This window comes from Tupaia chinensis, unplaced genomic scaffold, assembly GCF_000334495.1.
Source record: "Tupaia chinensis unplaced genomic scaffold, TupChi_1.0 Scaffold000009_1, whole genome shotgun sequence".
Taxonomy (NCBI): domain Eukaryota; kingdom Metazoa; phylum Chordata; class Mammalia; order Scandentia; family Tupaiidae; genus Tupaia; species Tupaia belangeri.
Genome location: NW_006159439.1, coordinates 3,123,044 through 3,147,937, shown reverse-complemented (window position 1 = coordinate 3,147,937; position 24,894 = coordinate 3,123,044).

Below are 24,894 nucleotides of genomic sequence, written 5' to 3'. Positions count from 1 at the left end.
CGGGCACGTGTGCGTGCGTGCCCAAGATCCTGAGAGGAGAATGGAGGAGAAGGGATTGTGGGGGGTGATTTCTCGCTTTCTGCCTCTATGTTTCTCTCTGTCTGTCTGGCGAGCGCACGCGCCCTACAGTGAAAATCTCTCCAAAAAAAAAAAAAAAAAATCTCTCTAAGGAAGACATACAAACAGCCAAAAAGTATATGAGGAAATGCTCAACATTCCTCATCATAAGGGAGATGCAGATTAAAAACACAGTGAGATATCATCTAACCCCTGTCAGAATGGCAAAGATTAAAAATATAAAAAGTGAGAAGTGTTGCTGGGGATGTCCTGAAAAGGAAACTCTCCTACACTGTTGATGGGAATGTAAACCAGTTAAGCCGCTGTGAACAATGTGGAGGTTCCTCAGATCTGCAAATAGAACTACTGTTTGATCTAGCAATCCCACTTCTGGGTATCTACCCAAAGGACTGAAGAATGCTCAGTTGGAAAAGCGTTTGCACATAAATATTTATTGCAGCTTTATTTACTATCCTTAAGACATGGAACCAACCCAAATGCCCACAAACTGACAAATGGATTGAAAAAGTGTGGCACATATACTCTATGGAATACTACTTAGCCATACAAAACAAGATCCTGGCATTTGGTAGAAAGTAGTCAGATATGGAGGATCTATTGCTGAGTAAAGTAAGCCAGGATATGAAAGAAAGGTAGATATCGTACGTATCCATTTAATATATACCAACTATCCGCACTTTATAATAGCGATCAAAATTTTGGAGGGCATAAATGTAGTGAAAATAGTTAACGATGAAGAGTTGTGGAATGGGGCAGGAAAAGAGAAGAGTACAGAGAAGGATAGCGGATAGCAAGAGAACAAATAGAGAGGCATGATATTAGTGGGACACAGATATGGTGCATTACTTGATGATGACATGTATAATATTCTCAACTGGACAGGTCTGAGAAGTATTTCATGTTGTGTAAAGTCTTCTTACATCCAAAATGATAAATAGTGATTAGATGTTTAAAAAAATAATTGGAATAATAATAATGATAATGATGATAGGAAAAAAATGAAAAGCTATTGGATGATGGGGATTTTAATATCTTTTTATTGACCGTTGTGAATGGTATTTCTTCTGGAAAAAGAAATGTAATACACTGTAAAGTTACATGTCATTCAATGTAATATAAACAAGATTATGATAATAATAAAAAAATTTAAAAATGGAAATAAAGGACATTGGGGACATTACTAATATGTCAAATCTTGGATGTTCTGGAAAATAATAAACAAAAAAAAAGAAACCCTAATAAGAGCCATTTCAAAACAAAAGATAAAGGAAAAGAGGTACTTTAGCACAGAAGAAATATGCATGTATGCAATTTAATGTCTTGCTTTTCTACACATCAGTTACAGTGACGAAATCTGGGTTTCCCTTCTCCATATTTACTTTCTCAATCTCCTTTTCAATAGTTTTCTTCTTACTTTCCACTTTAACTAGTAATGGTTTAAATACTTATTAAAAAAATAACTCCTTTCTAATGTTTTTTATTCTGAGTCTAGTCCATGTAAGGCCAGTTTTACGTTACATGCTACTTTTTTTTAGATGCCTACAGTTCAGTAACTAAGGAAACCTCAGTCAAGAAGCTTAATATTTGTCCTTTAATGATGATGGACGCTGTAGCACTGACTAGCACTGATTAATAAGTAAAAGACAAATGTAGGTTGCATTAGAGGAGACGCCACAAAGAATGAGGATGCTGGGGAGAAGGAGCACGTTCTAAATGCTGATCATCCCCTGAGAATGCGGCGCTGAAGGTGTGCCAGAGGCTTCAGCCATCACTAAATGTTAAACTGATTAGAAGGCGAGCAGAAGCAGCGGCACAGCTGTAGTCAAAAGGCCCAGCTTGCCTGGGATCTGGCAATAGCTTTCAGCGGGCCTCTTCGAACGTGTTGTCACTACCAAATTTTTCTGAAGCCATTTCACATTCACTTTAGTTTTTTCCTAGAGTCAGAGAAACAGGAGCAGCATGAAACAAGCCTAGGCCTTTTGTTCAGTGGGATTGCCAAGGTGAGCTGGCAAAGTAAAAATTCTCTTTTCCTTTTTTGCTCTCTCCCTCTCTCTCTCTCTCTCTCTCTCTCTCTCTCATATACACACACACACACACACACACACACACACACCCCACCAGCACCACCAAGGGTTTTCTCCCAGACTGTGGTCCTCTGTCTATAGTAACATGTTAGGTAATTTGCAATATGCATGTGTAGATGATGAGGAAATTCCTGAGAAGGAACACTGTGAAATAGAAAACAAGGCAGGTCATGAGGAAGATGAGCACTTTGGGGAATGATACTTAATTCAACTAAACAAGACCTTACAGCAAAATGGAATCTTACACAGGACTTGGATTTGCTTTATCATTTTATGGACTAAACCTAAGCTTCAGAAAGGTTAGGTGATTTGTCTAAAGTCACAGAGGAACTGATTTGGTTTTATTTCTAATTCTTAATATGGGATACAATAAAAGAAAGTCTTTATATTCAACTTTTTTACAGAGTTTTATCTGATGCTCTACATAATATTAGTAAAGAGGTTTCACAAATGGTGTTTTTTGTCATTATGAAAAAGTGTGTTCCTAATAAAAATATCAGTACTTTCTATCAAAGTCTATTAATATTGAAAACAAAGGAAACTCTATTTTATGTGGGACATGTAGAATTTATTACTGAAGAATTGTTCAATTTAAAGAAGAAAATTTCAGGGTTATTTGGAGCAAAAACTTTTAAAAAATGCACTGAAGAAGAAATAAGATAGTAGTAATTATTATACATTTATTTTCCAAAACCATCTTTTCAAATCAAACATAAATTACATAAATCCTTGTTAGTAAAAATATTAGAAAATATAGACATTTTAAAGAAAGATGAATTGCTAATTTCCATATGAAGCTAAATAAAAATTGCAGAGATTTTAATTTTTAAAATATTTTTATATCTGTACTTTTTTTGAGAGATTTTTGCTATAGGGCACATGTGTTCACCAAAGAGAGACAGAGAGACAGAAAGTCAGAAATCAGCCCTACCCCCAGGGAGATGGACACATCACAATCCCTTCTCCTCCATTTTTTTCTTGGGATTTTGGGCATGTGTACATTCCCATCTGGTGTGAGTTTTAAGATGCTGGGTCCAAGACTTGACCTACAGTCAGCCATGTGGGAGTCCACTGCCTCAGAACCACTAGCTGGACCCAATTCCTGAACATTTTTAATGGAATTTTTGTGGAAACAATGTATCAGGAATTAAATGATGGTAAGTTTTTAATGACTTGTTTTACGTTTCACCATCAATTTCTTATTCAAATATTAAATTTAATGATTAGGGGTGCAGCCTTCTACTTAAGATGAGGAAATTCTATTTTTAATTCCTTATTGTTCTGATATTTTTACACTAGAGATTTTTTTTCCTTAACTTTATTAGTATCGATGATTACATCTGAAACAATGTCATGTTCAAGGGTAGAAGTCATCTTGTTACCATTGGCTACTTTAACATGTGCCACTACTTAGCCTAACTCTGCCATCTGAAACTGTACTGGTAATCATTTTCCTTGAATACAGTCATGTAATCAACGTGGTTCATAACTGATGTCTAAATTCTAATAGATATGGAGCATATCTATATGGAGCATTCCCAAAGTACAACGGGAAGATTAACAGAAAGTTAATAACTGCAGATAACTGTAATGGATAAATTAGAGTTATGATTTTCTGCCTTAAGTGGCACAAACAACAGATTAAAAACATAAAGGATCGGGGGAAAAAGAATCTTGAATTCACAGGAAAGAAATCAGGAGAAGAAGATCACAGGTGAAGAAACAATCAATGGGTAACTCACCTGACTTGAGGTTCATATTAGATTTATAGAAGATGATTTTGTAATAGCAGTGAGACTAATTTGAGAGTACAGGAAAGGTGAAAGTTTTATTTTGAAGAATGTGAAAAAGAATCAAAGTGGAAAATGAGCAAATATATTTACATGCAAGTAAGTGAGTGATGTATATGTAAATATTTTAAAATTCACCTTCATATTTTTCAGCCATTTTAATACTACTGCACTCTCTTCTTCCACCAATTTTAGTTAGACCCAATGGCAGGTAAATGATGGTGATAGTAACTTCACTTTTTCAGTGATTGTATTTAATACTTTAATGAAGCTGAGATTTTGAACATGGTTTTACAATTTTCACTAGGTGATCTGCCTGCTTTTCTAATCCTCTATTCTCCCTTACATTTTCTTCTTTTGATACCCCCCCCTTTATTCATGATAGAGCATATGTTGCATGCAGGGAGAAAGAGTCAGAGAGTGGAGCACCCTCCACAGGGTCTGGTCATGCCGTGATTCCTTTTCTACAGTCTTTTTGTCAGACCTGCCGATGGCGAGCAATTCCTGAGTCGGGGGGTGAGGATTAAAGAAAGACAGTAAAACAGGATAGAAATGGGAGGACTGCCAGTCAATACTGGTCAGCCTCAAGTGTACTTTATTGCTAGTATTTATGCACAACCATCTGGCTTTGGAGGCGTGGAACGTTGTTATAATGATTGTTTGAAGCATCTTGCACATAACAAGTTTCAGGACATTCTACCCATAACAATCCAGCCGCCTAAGACCAAGTCCAGACAATGACCCTGGTCATAATCTGGTGGTCTCGTCCTGCACATTCCTCACATCTCCTTCTTGGCTCCCCACATCTTTGGTTCATAGTATGTTAGGCACTTTCATGTGCCAACATGCCCCAGGCCAACCAGGCTAGAGATTTGAACCACTGTCACCATGTGCAGTTCACCTTCTCTTGAGTAGCACACTACTGCTGTGCCTTAAAGCTGGCCCCTAGTGGTGCTGGAGGTGAGGGAAATTACAGACCTTTTTCAAGTCTCAGAGTCTTGAACTACATAACCCTTCATTTTCTATCATCAAGGAGGGCTGCACCAACTCGTACTAAAAATGATCATCACCTCCACTAGAGCATCACACAATAATCAAACACCATCAATCAGGACAAATATACTGTTAGGCTTATTCATTTCAGAGAGACATTTAGAGAAAAGTAATCTTATTTTATTTTTTACAGAGAGATATTTTTTCCTATAGGGCACCTGTGCTCACTGGGGAGACAGAGAGACAGAGAGCAAAAGATCACACACCCCTGTCCCACCCAGGAGGGATGGCCATGCTGCAATTCCTTTTCTATCATTTTCCTCTTTGGGATTTTGGGTATGCACTCACACGTGCCTGGTGTGAGTTTAAGCCACCAGGTCTGGAACTTGAACAACAGCTTACTACATCAGAATCCAATGATCTAACCATTACACCATCTGCTGGTTCCAAATTAATCCTATTTTAAAATTCATAGTATGAATAAATCAATTACTTTCAACTTTCTAAAAAGTTTCCTTATTTTATTTTCATTAGAGAAATAAAGAGAGAAAGAAACAGGAACTATGGACAGATCTTGCCATGCCACAATCCACCCCCTCAGCCTTTCATTCAGCAAGGAGCATACATGTGAACGTACAAGCATGCTTGGTGTATTTCAGGTAAAACCCAGGAAACATGATTATCCACATGGCTCCAGCATTGCAAAATGCCACCCAACCACCTTTGCCACTGGGCTGGGCCACTTTCAACTTTGTAAAAATTTAGAAAAGGGATTTTATAGCAAATAAATTTATAAGCCTTGTAAATTTAAATCAAATAGTTCTACTGTCTATGTAACAGCAGCTCTAAAAGGTTCTTAAGTGATAGGTACTAGGAGATAATATCCTCCATTACTATTTTAATAATTCACTTGAAGTCTAAGTTTAGTTTAGTTGAAGAGTTACATACATGCCAACTTAGAGCTATAGGTTTTCTTAACATGTATAGCAGGAAAAAAGAAACTTCTGTATGTTAGTAGAATTGTTACTCTGAAAAAGTGACAGCAAACAAAAATTTTTGAGACATTAGATTAGAAGGAAAAAGATTGCTTAAAAAAAGAAAGAAGCGAAATGATGTTGTCAATGCAGTCTCCCCAGATTCCCTTATCAAATTCATTTTGTTACAGACAGCACACAAAAGTAAGAGCATATTTCTAGTATCTAAGTCAGGACTATGTACTTAGAGGGATCATATGTTACTTGTCAAAATACAAACCTGTCCAAGTGTGATCTGAAGTTTCACGTAGAAATTCTATCAAGAGCCATCTAATAACAGTCTTTATTTGAAACAGGCTTTCAGAACCTTAACTCAAACTAACTCAGTTACAAATACACAGAACTTATTTCTTCTATGAGAATTGAGTTCATTCATGTTGTTTGGCACCTTTTAAAACTGCCTCTGCAAGTTTTAATACAAAATTTGTCTTGTTTTTAATCAATGAAATGGTTCAAATTCAATAGCACAATAAACAGTCCACAACCAAATGGACCAAACCAGATTTTTATATTTTAGACATCATTCTAATTACTTGTGTGAAACCTTTCAAAATTACCTTATAAAGCTGGCTAGAAAACACTTTAATTTCTTGTTTGTAAAGAGTGTTAGAATCTCTCATTTTAACCATATTAAAACAAAAGACAACTTGTTTCCATAGTCTTTATTGTTTTTCTTTAATATTTTTATTTCAATTTCTTTTATACATTTAATCACATGTTTCTTAGCTTGCAAAGTGAATATTCTAACATGTATACATTTCTCACCAGTCCAGTTAACAATACTACAGAATTATCTTCAATAGATAATAACCCATTTCTTTGTCCCATGAATGACTTGCCTCTCTATTTTTCTCCTTAATGTCCTTTTTCATATTCTACTCCTTTATCTATCCTCTTCCCACATCATATCTGGTATTTATAACCATTACTATGTTTTTATATAGTCTTTATTAAAAATTGCAGTTATCTATTTTTCTAAACATAGGTACATATCTAGCATTATACTCAATAGTATTCCAAATGCTTACTGTTACAAATTTATTACAGTTCTATTTTATCACATTTTTATTTGAACCACATTCCTTGTGAAGGTACAAGAAATTTGAGATCTTCTAAGAAAGAAACTTGTTACCACCTGAATTCTTGCAGAACTAAACCTAATACTGTAATCACTGCAAGTCATTATAGAGCTAATGATGATAGATCAATTGATGGTAACATTTCTGAGAAAACACATTCCTTGACCAAAAGAGTGTATTATGTGCCATCACTTTTTCACTCACAGAGTCAATATAGCTTCCTCATGAAAGGATAGGCTAAAACTCATGAAGAATAAAAGCCAAATGCTACCCAGGTCCACATGAGGGACCTTGTAGATTAGAAAACCTCCAATGGGTAATACTATTTGACTTAGTCTACTGTGTGGATATAATGACCACTATATTGAAATGTGGAAAGACAAAAATCTCGTTTTATTAAAAATTATTTTATCTTTTAAACAGACCATAAATCACTTTTAATCACTATTTTATTAAAAATGAAAGACTGAGAAAGAAGTTATATAATTTGTATGAAGTCATAGAATTAATAAGTGGTATGGTTGATATTTGAATCCAGATTCATCTGGCCTCAAAATAAATTCTCCTTCAGTGATGACACTATAATTGCTTCCTATAATTAACAGAATACTTGGATAACAAACTGTTTCCTCAGTATATAACTGAAAATCAATATCTGGAAGACTGAACAGTACTAAAAACATGTTTGAATCTACCACACACAACTCCCAAGGAGTAGCTGAGAATTACATAAACAGCATACACATTCATTGTTTGAACTCATAAAAGAAGCCTATTTGAAGAAATCTATTAACCAGTCACTTCAATTATGAACTCCTACATGCATAGGACTGTTCTTAAGCTCTAAGAGAAATAGAATCTTGTAAAATCTGATCCATCTCTTTCAGTAGGTATTAATCCTGTTATACTTATGAGACAACTAGTTTTAAAGGCCAATAAAAACAAAATGGCATCAGAGACAATGAGACAAATAAAAAGATTCATAATTATCTGAGAATATTTTCAACTGTGTTACTTAATACTTTAAAAATAATGTTAAAGGGGCTGGCAGGTGGCATAGCGTTTAAGGTGTTGGGCTCTCACATGATTGACTGTGGTTTGAATCCCAGACTTGGAGGCTTGAAACTCACACTGGGCATGTGTGTATGAGTGCCCAAAATCCTGAGAGGAGAATGGAGGGATGGGAATTGCGGCATGGCCATCCCCCCTGGGGGGGGGGGTAATTTCTTTCTTCTCGCTCTCTCTCTGCTAAGTATACATACCCTATAGCGAAAATCTCTCTCAAAAAATAAATAATTTTAATAATAATCATCATAATACATAAAATAAAATTACTAATACTACATATATATTTAACATATAGTTTGGAAAAGAATATGTTCAGAGTATCACAAAACTTATAATTTTTAAAAATTGTATTTCTTCCATGGAAAAGAGAGAGAAAGGAGGGCAGCAAGAGAGAGGAGAGAGACAGAAAGAGGCACCCCAGCAGCGTCTTCATGCCATGAGTCATGTCTAGCTTCAGCCATCTCTAATAATAGCTATGTTCATGCTCACTCAGGATGTAGAGAAAGATGCAAGTTGTGAACCCAGGACCTTTGTATCTCACGCCAGTTGCATTACTGCTCTGCTACCATCTGGCTTCATACATTTTTAGAATTTCAGCTTGGTTTTTATATCAAGCTAGATTAGCTCAATAATTAAATGTAAGTTATTTTAGTCCTGATAATATTCTACCTTTTCATTTATTCATTTATTTTGCTTCTTACTTAATTTTGACAGGAAATATAAAACTTAACAAAAAAAGGCATTGACAATTTTTCCTAAAAATATATCTGTCATAGCTTTGGCTTTCCCACTCAGCAGACAGACAAGGCTTAATATTTACATCAGTGATTGCCTTCAATACTGTGGCACAAACACAACCAAACCAGAATAAACAGCTCCTGAAAGAATGCAGAAGATTTGTTTTTAATGTATCTAATTTTCAGTATTAAATATTGTGAACATTCATTTCCTGTCTTCCACTACAGATCGCCAATCACATACAAGCTTTTTTCTTATCCCCAAAGTTCCCAGAATACAGACATTAAATCCTTCTTGGGATCAAATTCTTTAAAATAGTTTTCCAAAGCCAGGGGAGGGAGTAGGAGAAGCTGTGAGAATTATAGAAGGATAGAGAAAAGCTAAAAGATACAAGGTAGAGGCTAAAGCTATAAGCTACAGAACCTAAGGACTTTGGCAAAGCAGTAGACAACATGATCTGGTATAAGCACAAAAACATTTAAAAAGAAACCCATAACATTCTTTCTCTTCACTACATAAAATGGATATATTCTCAGAATGATATGATTTGGATTTAGCTGAAATAATTAACAATAAAATGATCAGGTATTCTTTGTTCTTTTTAACATTTACTTCTTCATTTATTGATGAAGACAGAGAGACAGAAGCAGCACTTCTGACAGGCTCTTAATGACCCAATCCTCCCCCAGTTTCAACCTGATCATGAATATAGGCATGGCCAGCATGCTCAGGGACGTCACTGGATGCTAACTAAAAACCTTCCCATGAGGATCTGCTTTGCAGAGCGTCACATTTTACTCTGTCCCTATCCAGCTGCCACCAATCGTTCATGTACAATTAATAAGAAAGGTAGTTCTGGTAAATTCTAAAGAAAAATCAGTGGATGAAAAATAAAGTGAGTTCGGGAACCAGCAGTTAGCGTAATAGCTATGTCGCTGGACTCCCACATAGTCGACTGCGGTTCACGTCTCGGACCCGGTGGCTTAAATCTCACGCCGGGCGCGTGTGCGTCCGTGCCCAAGATCCCGAGAGGAGAATGGAGGAGAAGGGATTGCGGCGTGACCATCCCCCCTGGGGGGTGATTTCTCGCTTTCTGTCTCTATGCCTCTGTCTGTCTGGCGAGCGCACGTGCCCTATAGCGAAAACCTCTCCAAAAAAATAAATAAATAAATAAAGTGAGTTTAATCTAGGGACAGCCTTACATTCTCACCATTTATGATCTTAAGACTCATTATTTCTATATCATCTGGGAAAACTCAAATAAAATTTCTAAAGAAAATAGAAAGCTATTCATGGCTTTGTCAATAAGTAGCAGAGAGTCTTTCCCAATCCTCTTTGGAATAGGGCAGAATACAGACATGTAAATAAATAGGTGATTGGCTCAGAATTTATCTATTTTAAAAATATACAGGATAGAACAACTTATTGATGGATATATATAAATCTGTCAATTGCTTCAAGGCTTTTCTAAATGGTGCCCAAAAAAGGCTTGTAATTTGTTCAGTAGAAAAAAATAGGTGCTAGGGAAATTAGCTAAATAAAATTAGAGACACGTATAATCACACAGTATCGCTATTTCCGTGGAGATTTTTATGTGCATGTATCTAACCTGCTGTGATAATCAGGATTTAAAACTGGAAGGAAAAGTAGGGTGGGGAAAAACCTAGCAACCTTTATCTCTTAAGAAAATATCTCCATATTTTAATTTAAGAATCATAAAGACACCATGAAAATATACCCTAGTGGGACCAGCAGTTAGCGTAATGGCTATGTCGTTGGACTCTCATGTAGTTGACCGCGGTTCGCGTCCCAGACCCGGGGGCTTAAAACTCATGCCGGGCGCATGTGTGTGCATGCCCAAGATCCTGAGAGGAGAATGGAGGAGAAGGGATTGCATGTGGCCATCCCTCCTGGGGGGGAATTTCTTCCATTCTGTCTCTCTGCCTCTCTCTGTCTGTCTGGCGAGCGCATGCGCCCTATAGCAAAAACCTCTCAAAAAAAAAAAAGAAAGAAAGAAAAGAAAACAAAATATACCCTGGTTTCTCCAAGACATGCAAAAGATAGCTAATTCTTTCATGGTTTCCCAACCATGGAATGATCAGGTACCACACTGTTTCATTTTATAAATGGACTAAAATCAGCATTTTCTAAAAGATCTTTATAATTAATTCTAACATTTAGCAAGCACCTGTAATTCTTAAAAGTCATTTTATTTTAGTTATTATTGGTAGAATATTTGTAATAACACTTCCATAATATTCTACAATATAAATTTTCGTGATATAAAATATGTGTTGTCTCTCTAAACATTTTTAAAGTAAAAAAATAAGTAAACTCTGATTATATGGATGAGATGGTATTACTCTCTGTGTTCTATTTTTATAGTTAGTCTTAAAATTCATAAACAATACTTTTTCCATCTTAGAATACAAACAGAACAAGTAAACATTTCTTCTTTCTAAAATTTAATAGTAATACCAATCCTAATTTTTGTTTTGTTTTGTTTTAGTTTTGCTATTGATCATGTTTTTGCTGAACAGGCAGAAAGAGAAAAAGAAAGAAAGAAGGAAAGTGAGAAATCATCCCTGGAGGAGATGGCCATGCCACAATTCCTTTTGCCCTACTCTCCTCTCAGGATTTTGGGCATGTATACACATGGACCTGGCATGGTTTTGAAGTCTCTGAGCCCAGGACTTAAACCTTGCAGTTAGCCCTGTGGGATCCAGCCACCTTGACCTCCAAGTCACTTGCTGGTCATAGTAATCTAATTTTTATGTTTATTAGTAATATTTTATACATTTGATCACTATGCATCATTTGGCTTGCAAAAAGAATTTACCCAAAATGAAATACAGCTCAGACCAAGTAATCTAATTTCTAATCATCATTAACAGACTGTAGGGTGAAACTTGTTATTTCAAATACTAATGTAAAATCAATACCCAAACTTGAGTCCAAAATCACTAAAAATATGATGCTCTTTTACTTAGCAATCCACTTTTTGGAAATGCATCATAGAAAATTATTCATATAAAAGGGCCCATTATAATAATAAATATATCCAATAAAGAATTACTTTAAAAACCAAAAATATCAAGATTACCTAAACATGCAATTAGCAAGGAAGAGTTAAATGAATTATAGAGTATAGGAAAAGAAGTTCTGGGGGAAAAACAGAAAGGTAAGACATTTGTGGGAAACAGGTATGGTTTATTACCTGTTGATGATGATGTGTACAGTATTCTCAACTGGGCTGGACTGAGATGTATATCATGCTGGGAAAAGTATTTATATCATCTAAATGACTTATAGTGACTGAATGCATAAATAATAATAATAATTTAAAAAAGGATATAAATAAATAAATAATTAGTATAGAATAGTGACCACAATGCAACTGAATCATGTAAAGTCTATTTGGAATCATAATATGGGTTAAGTTTAATAACACTAAATAATTGAAAATATAGGCACTAACAACAAAATGGAAAAGAATAATTTTGAGGGGCCAGCAGGTGGTGTATTGGTTACAACACTAAACTCTCACATGGCTGGCTGCGGTTTAAGTCTGAGACCCATCGGCTTGCAAACAACACTAAGCGTGTGTGTGTGTGTGTGTGTGTGTGTGTATACATGTGTACCCAAAATCCCAGGAAGAGAATGAAGCAGAAGAGAAAGAGAGTGTGTTATGACCATCCTCTTTAAGGGATGATTTCTCACTTTCCTTCTCACTGTCTCTCTGTTTTTCTCCTATAAGTGTGTGCGCCCTATGGAAAAGAAAAGAAAACAAAAAGAGTACTTTCGGTAGGATGGGAACATTGCGCTGGTCCTTTGCATACAAATATACGTTTGCTATAATAAAGTTTTGACGTGAACTGTCAAACTTTAGCACTGTAACACTGATAACATTGTACTTTAGTACTATAGGAGTGGAAATTTTTGCTATAATAAAGTTTTGACATGAACTGTCAAACTTTAGCACTGTAAACACTGATCACATTGTACTTTAGTACTATAGGAGTGGAAATCATTGTTACTGTGTTTTATGTAAATAAGTCATTATCTATATGCCGAATTACAAATATGCATTTGTTAATTTTCTTTGGAGATGGCTAAATCCTCGTCAGGCTAAAATGTGATTATTTTAATATATTACATTCCTTTTTAGGAGATAAATCAAAATTTCAACGAAGGTTACATGTTCAATAAACTTCCATCTTTCAATTTTGATTTTGTAAATCCAGTTCCATAAATTCAAACTTTTTATGTAGCATAAATCATGCGAGAAAGGAACCTCTACTGCATGTCTTGCAGTAGCTCAACTGCTTCTGTTTCTTCAGCTTATGCATAAAGTAGCAGAGATATATGGCAGATTACATAATTGTAGAAGTGGCATTTATGACCACAGGCTTTCAGTTTTGTGTAATCATATCATGCAGTGTGATATATTAAATGTAAGGGTAGAAAAAGCAAGCAGGCTATACTTAAAGTTAACAAGAGGCCAGCAACCTAGAAGAAAAACACAGTGACCATGGCATGAATTATGACGAATCAGTCTATGTGAGATAAACTCTCTCAACCATAGCCATTAGTACCCTGTGAAAATAACATTAAATGAATCATTGAAAAATGGTAATATTTGTCTAGTTCAGGCAGAATTATGGGGCATTCATTAGATTTGGAACAGTGCTTCTGGAATTTTATTGCTTTAAAACATCATTGGAACCATAAAGATTTTTGCCACACCTTCCCCCATTCCCCTTTTTGTTCTATATTTATCTTTGATATTTTTCCAAGATAAGTGCAAAATATAATTTAGAACACAGAGTTCTAAGTCAGATTTGGCTCCTACTTTGCCATGTGAACTTGGTTGTGACATTTAACTAACTACGAGTTCAATTTTCCCTTTTAGGAAACAAAGAAACTAAAGATGTCCGTTAATATAACATCCTTTAAATAGATCTTTTTTTTTTTTTTTAATTGAGAGGTTTTTGCTATAGGGCACGTGCGCTCACCAGACAGACAGAGACAGAGACATAGAGACAGAAAGCGAGAAATCACCCCCCAGGGGGAATGGTCACGCCACAATCCCTTCTCTTCCATTCTCCTCTCGGGATCTTGGGCACGCACACACATGTGCCTGGCGTGAGTTTTAAGCCACCGGGTCCGGGACATGAACGACGGTCAACTACGTAGGAGTCCAGTGACATAGCCAATACGCTAACTGCTGGTTCCCAAATAGATCATTTTTTTAACTAAGATATTTTTTTTTTGAGAGGTTTTTGCTATAGGGCACGTATGCTCACCCACTGACAGAGAGAGACAGAGAGACAGAAAGTGAGAAATCACCCCCGGGGAGGATGGCCATGCTGCAATCCTTTCTCCTCCATTCTCCTCTCGGGATCTTGGGCACGCAGGCACACGTGCCTGGCGTGAGTTTAAGCCACCGGGTCTGGGACTCGAACCGAGGTTGACTACATGGGAGACCAACAACATAGCCATTATGGTTACTGCTGGTCCACCAATATTTCTTGGTTTTGATAGCTTATAGGATTCTTCTGACATTTTGATGTTATTTTTGTCATTATTTTTGAGGTCTTATATTAGTTTCCACTTTGTTAAGCAACTATACCCCAAATACAAACGGAAACAGGGAGTATTCGAAAGGGTACACATGGATATTTAAAATGAGATAAAAAGGGAACCAGCAGTTAGCGTAATGGCTATGTCGCTGTACTCCCGCGATTCGTGTCCCGGACCCGGTGGCTTAGAACTCACACCGGGTGCGTGTGCATGCATGCCCAAGATCCCGGGAGGAGAATAGAGGAGAAGGGATTGCGGCATGACCATCCCCACCTGGGGGTTGATTTCTTGCTTTCTGTCTCTATGTCTCTGTCTGTCTGGCGAGCACATGCGCCCTATAGCAAAAACCTCTCAAAAAAAAAAAAAAAGAGATAAGAAGAAAAATAAAGGGCAAAAATGAAAAGATATGGTAATCAGAATTTGGAAATTGTTACACTGTCTACTAGAATCCAGAGTTCCTAGGGACTCTATTCCACCCCAAAGCAGAACAGTGTAACACTATTATTTTGCAAAGTTTACAAATCACTTCTCTACTTACCACATTCAATATCATTGTCCCACTCTGTGATGAACCCAGACCACCTAGATTGGAGATAGTAATTTTTTACTTGTATCAAGTAGAGATAATTAAATCTTCCTGGAACAAAGAAATGATTACCACTTTGTGTAACACTAAGACTAACTCCCACTTCTGCTCTCTGCATTGTTTGGTTGAAAAGGATTAGTTGTATATTCTAAAGGTGTTACATCATCCCCAATTCCTTTTAAATCAGCAAGTGTCCACTAGCTGAGAATTTACAGTAGGACTAGGTGGGAATTTATAGGAGGAAGAATAATGCCCTCCTCTCCCCACCAGAGAAAAAATTAAATACACAAAGTCTCACAATCTGAGTATGTAGGGACCAGCAGTTAGCATAATGGCTGTCGCTGATCTCCCATGTAGCCGACCGTGGTTCGAGTGCCGGACCAGATGGCTTAAACTCACGTCGGGCACATGCACGTGCATGCACAAGATCCTGAGAGGAGAATGGAGGAGAAGGGATTGCGGCGTGGCCATCCCCCCTGGGGGGTGATTTCTCGCTTTCTATCTCTTTGTCTCTCTCTGTCTTTCTGGTGAGCATACACACTCTATAGCAAAAACCTCTAAAAAAAAATTCAAGTATGTATTAGGTCAAATGGCAAGGCAGAATTAAGAACAAATAAACTTTCAGATTAAATTGAGAATGTTAATCCATCAGCTGATTTTAAGTGGAAAGATTATCCTGAATTATCTAGTTGGGGACAATCCAATGACAAGAGTTCTTTAAATGTGGAAAAGGGAGGCACAAGAGTGTCAGACTAGACTGGCCATTCCTATCTGGAAAGGAATGCCACTTTGCTGACAAACTGATTTTTTCATACTGGGGCCCACTTTTAGACTTCTCACCCACAGAATGGTAAAATAAAGGTTTTATGTTGTTTTAAGCCATGCATTTATGCTAATTTGTTTTTTAAAATTAGTGGAATTTTTCAAAGCCTGTAGAGAAAAAAAACAAACCTACTATGTTACACAACTTCATGGAAGCAACTGTTCTCCCCATGTATTTCTTGAGTGAAAACTAACCCCGTTGAAGCTAAACTTTTCCCTAGAGTTGGTCCAATTGGAGAGCTAAAGATTCACATAAACACAAGTTTAAGCTACCTTTTCTCAATTGGACACCTAGATAATATTAACTACGATGATACCAACCCTATTCCAGAGACTAATACTTGTGTCTAAACTAAACTGGAACTTCTCATGTGTGTACCCCTGATGGGCCATTGTGGAAGTCTTATTCATTCCATGACTTAGATATATATGAATAATAATGGAATGTGGAATGAATTGGAATGAGATGGAAATTGTCTCTTTTTCCATAAAATCTACTGCCACACCCTTGGTAATTAGTGAAGCTGTTAACCCTTTGATATGTGGCATGAGAGGAGGGTATGGCAGATCAAGGTTATGCAAAGTACGGTGGTTCTGTTTTACCCATCTGGTCAGTGGTGGGATTTTCTATATTTACTGCATGTATTCAGTGCATAAATATATGTATGATTACATGTATGTCTTTGAACAGAGACTTGGGGAAGAAAATTAAAATAATGATACATATTCGACTTTAAATGATGAAAAATTATTGACTCTAATAATCATTAACTTGTGTATACATAGTATTTAATTGCTTTTGGAAATACTGAATATAATACTGTGCATTCTTTTTGTTTTTCAATCTGTGCCTCTTCTATTAAGGCTATAAAATCACCAGAGAAAGGCAAAGAGAATCAAACTATAATTAAACACTTAAGCACAAATATCCAAAAAGATACCATGTAAATATAAAGATTAAGACAATACATGAATAAACATATCAAGATATAGATAGGGTAAATTTCATAGAGAAACTGCAATCAAAGTAAATTCAAAGAAATTAAATAACAGACACCATTTTAAGGCATTTTATGGAATCTGATTCTTTTATCATGAAGTTAGTGTTTTATAAATATCTTTAGAAGAAAGAAAAGAGAGAATAAAAGAAATCCTTAATACAGGTGAAGAATATAAAGCTCAAAGAAGCCAAATAACATGCTTGGGGGAATATAGTTATAAAAATTTAATCTCAGGTTTTTTTTATACCAAAAAAGTTGATTTCCTGATACATTGGAACAGACAGTAATGACCAGAACTCTCTACAGAAGAGTGTTGTATGAGTTCAGGAAAATCACTTGGAAATTTGGGATACAAGTTAAAAAAAATAAAACTATTCATAGTAAGAAGCTCTTTAGTTCCTTTCAGTTTAAGCAGGATTTAGGGACATAGGATTAAATAAAAAGAAAATAGTTACCCTTGTTTACATATTCACCTATTAAGATGCTCTCTCTTGCACCTAACTCTTCATCCCTTTTGTTTGATTTTCTTTAGATTTTCAGAGCATCACCTCCATGTCCACCTTATTAAATAGTCCTTTGACCTCCCTTTAGGACTAGTTAAAGTAGCCTCATTGCCTGAATCTTTTATTCTATGATGATATTTTTCACTCTAGTATTTGCATGACATTTTCCTTTAAGTAACCAGGCCATATCATAATAAAGTTGTGGGAATTATAAACATGAGTCAGCAAACCAAAATAGAGGGTTTTTAGAACCAAAATAGAGGGTTCCTACTAAGTAATTTTTTTTCACTAAATAATAAAGAAAATATCTTCAAGTGAATAATATTTTGTCATGGGAGTTTGCTTTGATCATAATAAAAATTCTTAGTGGTACTATGATACGTTTCCATTTGGCTAAATGGAAAGAAGTCGAAGAACAAATTTCAAAACTTAGTTTGTGATTTATATATCTGCATTTTTCTCTCCTATCTGTAACTTGAAAAATCAATTGTATTCTCTCAGATGTGACATTTGAAATGTTCTTACATTTTGGTTGGTTCCATGACTAATTTTAGACAAGCAAGAAAAAGAAAATACATTTGAAAATTTGGTATTTATCTTCCTTTTTTTTTTTTTAATAATCCTACTTCCATTCCCTATTTAGCACTATTTCTTTGAGCCATTTTTCTTTTGTAAGAATAAAAAATTGTACTGTGTTTTCTCTAAGATGCTATGATTTCTATTGTAAATCTATGTTTTTATTTATTTCTTTGAAATGAAATTTAGTTTCATTGTATCCTCTTATCTGCATTTTTCTCTCCTATCTGTAACTTGAAAAATCAATTGTATTCTCTCAGATGTGACATTTGAAATGTTCTTACATTTTGGTTGGTTCCATGACTAATTTTAGACAAGCAAGAAAAAGAAAATACATTTGAAAATTTGGTATTTATCTTCCTTTTTTTTTTTTTTAATAATCCTACTTCCATTCCCTATTTAGCACTATTTCTTTGAGCCATTTTTCTTTTGTAAGAATAAAAAATTGTACTGTGTTTTCTCTAAGATGCTATGATTTCTATTGTAAATCTATGTTTTTATTTATTTCTTTGAAATGAAATTTAGTTTCATTGTATCCTCTGAACTTTAACATAGAGATTTAATCTCTTTGCACTCAAAGACAAAGCAAATGAAGAATGGTATTCTATTTCATTGGACTTTAAGAGACTTTGAATCAAAACATAAGTTAAACATAGCTTTTAAGTCAGTATTGAATTGTCTTTAAAGTTATGTTCATTTGGGAACAATGGGGCAATTGACACACAATTATACAAAAGTATTTGAGATTTTTTTAAAACAAAACTTAATTTTATTATGTGTAAGATTTTTGAAGGAAAAATGCCATTTGACTCTCAATTCCAGTAAAGAGAAACATCTAGAAATCCTTTCCTGATGAACTATTTTTTAAACTTTAAAATATATTTAGTGCTTAAACCTTATTTTGCTTAAAAATAAATGTAAGGTGGGTTATTTTCATTATTAAATTTTGTTAGATGGCAGGGGCACTCCCACAGGGAGAGGAGGGGAGGACTCAGAAAGCACTCCCTCAGGGCCACGCTGCATGCCCCAGTCCTTTCTCCCCTGGGGATTTGGGGCATTTGTACAGTATGGTTTTCAAGCCTCAGATTCCAGGACTCAAATTGCACAATTGGCCACGTGGTGTCCAGCTGCCCAACCACCATGCTAATGGCTGATCTGTAAGTTGGCTTTTCATACTTAAACATGTATACAATGGAATAACAACAACAAAAAGAAGATGTAAATTATTTGAGGTTGATATAAAAGCTCCTAATCAGGAACTTCTTGCCTTTAGTTGAACTCAACTGTCCTTTGAGCTTCTACAGCTGAGCAGCTGCATTTTGACTAGGAAGGGGCTCTTCTCCATGATCACTTGTGAAGCTGAGATATCCCCTAAATAAAAGCCACAGAATTTAACTTGTCAAACACTTCAAGTCAGCCAGATCCTGCTCAAGATTCTGTTGACAGTGGTTGACAAAAAGGGCAGTTTATAAGAAGAAACTTTACCCTTCCTGATGTAATATCTAAAGGAGTGATACATATTTTCAACTATCCTATCTATCCTATTTCATCTATATGCCCCCTAGAACTTCAATTAGTGACCTAGAACTCTTAATACCCCTCTCAGCTTGACTAAACTTTAGAAAGACAGGCTTTGTCCCTGATCTCCCTGTTTTTAGAGTATTGTGTTAGAAAACGTGAAATTGTAAATTCTTTATCCCTTTGAGAGGTAAATATTTTTTAAAAACTTCTTGCCAGTTTTATAACCCAGGGATACATTTCTCAAAAGAAGCAGGGTAGATGTTGGAGAGGGATGGGGAATGTCATACCTTTAAAACATAATCAAGAAGAAGGTTAGAGATAGATAGTATTTTCTAGTTTCTGTGGGAGAATAGCAGCCTCATTTTAGTTAGCAAACGCAGGTGGCCTAGTAACAGAGAAAAACATTTCCAAACTCAGGAATAACTCAAGGTGTTCCACACATCCATGGTCATCCTCTTCCCTAATGTCCTCTAGGACTCTTCATCTAGTTCACCCCTGCTTTTTAAATCATTTCTGTCTTATATTTCAGCAGAGCTGAGTTTAGATTCAGCTATGGCCTTTCTTCCCTGTTTCAATAGCTTAGAATTCAGTCTTCCTTATATGTCTAATTTTGTCCAATGTAGTTTTTGCTTTGACAGTACCTAAAACTTCTGTTTAATGTGTTCACTGTTCTTATGTTACAGGAATTGAACAACATTTTTGGGGGGAGAGGGAAGATAAATGAATTTCTTTTAGTTCTTATTCTGACAGATACACGCTGAGAGAGGAATGAAATGAAAGAAATGTCTTACATTTTAATTGTGCTTTGAACTCCTCTGCATGATTTCATTTATTTTTAGAAGAATACATCAAGATGACCAAAGAAATCTGAATCCTCCCCAAACCTATTTTTGCAGTTTTAGAACTAGATGAAGCTACAGATCTGTATTAAGGCTAAATTTATGTTACTAATGGCTATGTGTTGAAAGCAAGGGCCAAGACACATCTTTATTGAATAGTCTGAATTGTCTCCGAATCCAAAGAGTTTAATATTTTGCTCAGAAGGAAGAGGTGAACTACAAAATATTCTCACCAGAAAATAAAAAAGGAGGTTCTGATTTTTTTCGAGGGGACTTTGTTGATTCTATTGACTCATCATTAAATGTACCCTCAGGTGTAATAAAATTGTTGTTAATAAATGGACCAATATAGACAAATTATTACTTTTGTTTCTAATCAAGGAAAGATAGTCGTTGGCCTCTAAGTCTCTCTAGTCAGCGCTGGTATATTTAATTAGCAGAAAATTTGCATCAGGAGAAAAACTCAAAACAGAATGGATGTGAAATGATGCATAGGTGAAATGTAAGGTTAACATACTACAAAAGGCAGGGGCCCATTTTTATCACTTCTCCAACTAGTTAAAAAAATCTTTCCATCCAATTCCTCACATTTTATTGTATAGGTAGTGACTTAAGAAGTTAGTTGCCAAAATCTTTCTGCTGCAAACATCTTACCTGAACTATTTAATCAGCATAAATATGCCTGTGTGTTTTTATTCCACTTGGTCTCATTACTAAAGAAGTCGGTCAATAATACTAGGTGTGAAAAAGACATTGCTCAGGCAAATAAAAGGGAGCTCTAGTCAGGCAGAAATCACAGTCCTGGTCTCAACAACTGTTTTATTTTGTTTTAAATGTTTCTTTCTTGTTACAAAACAGTTACTTTACTGATAAAATTATACTAGAAATCTGCTGGCACATTTTATAATTTTTAAAAGTACAATGATTTTTACTATTTTTAGGCATACTGAGTAAATTAAAATAAGGATTTTAACTATTCTCACTGTCTTCTTACAAGTACAAAAGTGGGAAATGTTTTCCCCTCCTCTCTAAACAATATACAGCATCATATTCACATGGGACATACATTTTAAGAAATATGACCTTTACAGAAAATATGATGAATAATTATTAATATCCAAATTTTATTATTTCAAATGACGGGCTATTATCTGGTAGAACAATCATACTTGACATTGCATGTGGGGATGAATCAGTTTCAGAAAATTAAATGACGTGTCACTTATTATCTTTAACTTAAAAGAAAATGCCCATTTCTGCTCTCAGTATTAGTGTGGGACTAAAACCTCACTCAGTACTCGCTTTGCTTTCTTAGAGGAGATAGCACTAAGTATGGTAAAATTTAAAGGCCCACAAGAACATATTCTATGGAAATCTTGGTAATCTATTTCAGGCAATGTAATTTAGTGAAACTGTGAATTATTTTCTTCAACAGTAGGTTCTTGAGCGATTAGGGATAAAGATACCTACAAGGCTTTCAACAATGTATACGATTTTATTACAAAGTGGACATTTGAAAAATGACATGTAGCCTAAGAATTTAAACAATTAACAGTTTCATAAATGAATCTGTGTCTAATTAAAACTTTTTTGGATGACACCAATGTTCTTAGCAGTATCAGTAGTTGTAACTATTGTAGATTAGAAAGGAGCAAATTAAATGTACAGAAAAAAGCTCTTGGAAAAAACACCTTGGTGATTTTATGCACTAAGATTAGGAATCTGTCACATCAATACTTAAATCATTTGAGTACATTTGACTTTACTGAGGTATTTCTATTGACCTAAGAATTGAAGAAAATCTTAACTTTTTAGGCTCGGCTGTGCATATGACTAGCCATACAAACTTGAAAGAGTTATCTAGTCTTTATGAGATTCAGTTTCTTTCATCTGTGAAACAAAAGCCATAACTGAATGATCATTGGTACCTTTTCATACTTAACATACAAATGGAATTTAAACTTATTCTTTCCTACCAGACTGAAAAAAATCTAAGATATTGATAAAGCTAATTACACATGACTTGAATTAATGAAGTAATTAATTATTTATACTTGTTATGAACTTTGAGCCTACACTCTTAATAGAGGGGAATAGAAAACAAGCAAACAAAAAAGAAGTCATGGGCCAGCTAGTGGTGTAGTGGTTGAGCTGGCTGGATTCCACGTGGTCAACTCTGTGATTCAAGTCCCGGATGTGGTGATGAAAAGTATGCTGGGTCCACGTGCTTGTGTGATCCGAATCCTGAAAGTTGAAATGGAAGAGATGGGATTGTGATGGGACCATCTCCAATAGAAGTGCAGGGGGGATGGCTTTCTCCCTTTCTCTCTCACTAGTGATTGTATGTACCCTCCAGCAAATAAAACCAACAAATAAAAAGTGACTATGAGCTTCTAAGAAATAAACATTTTTATAATGTAAAATAAATAACTAAAAATGAAATGTGTTAATGAAACTTCCAGCTAGTGTTATGAATATGCATTCTTTATAGTTCAAAATTGCTAGACACTAAAATCACCAGATTGGATTTTTGCAAAATGCATCACAGTGGACAACGAGTAATTTCAGTTATTCAAAGCTACTGCAATAAGCAATAGATGTCAAAACTCTCAGTCTTAGCTCAGTACGGAAACAGAAGGCTAGAGAGTTTTCAAGAACTTGGATGGAAAGATCATGGGCCATCTGTGTTTACCAGTTAGCTTTACTCCAAAGAAAAGTGAACATTCTCTTATCTTTATAACATGGAGTAGTGTTCCAAATTGAAACATTTTCTGCCATATCACAGAAAGAGGGATCGTTCTTGACGATTATGCTTCAAAGAGATGACTCCATTTTCCAGTAGTTCTGAAAATGGAAAACACAAAGAGAAAGAGGAGAGACACCTGACATATATTCTCTAGGCCTTTTAGAAAACATGGAACTGTCCTGTTATCCACATAGTCACAAATGTACAAGAAAGATAATACTGCTGACATCAAGGAAATGGGTACTGTTCAAAAAGGAATGCCCTACAAATGTCACCAGGGCAAAACCAGAAGAATCTTCAATTGTCCCAGCTTGCTGTAGGCATTGTTGTAGACCAACAACTTAAGGGCAAGATATCTCACCAAGACAATTAACATTGAGCATATTAAGTGTCCTAAGAGCCAAGACAGTTTTTTGAAATGCATGAAGACAAATTATCAGAAAAATAAGAAAGAGAAAGAAAAATGTTACTGGGTTCAACTGAGACCTAAGCTTGCTCTATCTAGAGAAGCATAATTTATGAGAACCAACAGGAAGGAGCTCAAGCTCCTGGAACCTATTTCTTATGAATTTTTGTCATAATTAAGGTAAAGAAGTGAAAGAACCTTAGACTGTAAATAAGCAAATAAATAAATGGTTCACAAGTCCCTGGGCTACAAAACTCACAAGAAACAAAACAAAACAAAACAAACTTTCAAAAATTACACAAAACTATATTTCAAAGGAACAAAACCAAAATTTACAATTATGACTTTTCTAAAATAAATGCTCTAAGAAAAAAGAGTTCAAAAGGCTAGAGTTAGGAAGAATCCTGTCTAAAACTCAGTTAAGGTATAGAAAAGTTAAGGTCTTTTTGGTGAGATGACACTAATTTAAAAGCCAAATTAGAACTTTCATTGACCAAGCTGGAGCAGCAGCTCTTACTGTACTCATCTACTTTAAATGAAAATGAGTAGTTGACTCATGAGTCATGCAAAATTATTTCTAAATGATCATAGCTGCATTTGTACCTCATCTTGGACTTGTAAATATTCACTTTCGTTATGCACATACTTTAAGACCTTTCCATTCCTCATAACTGCTAAGATGAGTTAAGTAGGAAAACATTAACCCATTGTTTTGTAGATTAGAGTGTTGGGGTCTAAAAGAAGTCAACCCACTGGTTTAAGCTACATATTTGTGACAGTATCAACTATCACTTTCATAAAGTGCTTCCCAATGTGGCCCATTGATTCTGTGAGTCAGGTGCTTTGCATGTGTGACTGCTGAGCATGTTGTTTGTATAAGCAAAAGTTCAAATAGTTTATATTTCTATTGAATAAAAAAAAAACAAACTATTTGCCCAAGAGATATATTATCAGAAAACATAAAACTCAATATCTTAATTCAATTACTTATTTTATGGAAGCAAATATTTTTTACTGAGACTTTTCCAGATAGAGCCCTAACTACAAAAGAAAATTAGTTTGCATTTTAATGAGAATTTTAAAAAGACCATGATATATATTCATAACATAATGGGAAATACTATTAGATGTTTGAAAAGAGTTGGTCCATATTCATCCACATAGTCAAGGACAGCCCAGAGGAGTTCTTCATATTGAAGGCAAGATCTTGATTTTGTTTTTGTTTTCTAAATTAATACCACAGGAGAGCTTGATTATTACCTTATTTGTAAAGGTTTGCATTTTCACTTAAAATAATACATCTACTTTGGTCAATTAAATTCTTCAAGCCATCACACTGCTCTGACTGCCAAACTCTGGTGATGCCAATGTTGTTGATATTCGGGATGGCTAAACAAAGGAGTGATGAAGTGATGAACAACTAGAAGTATGACAGCAAGGCATATGG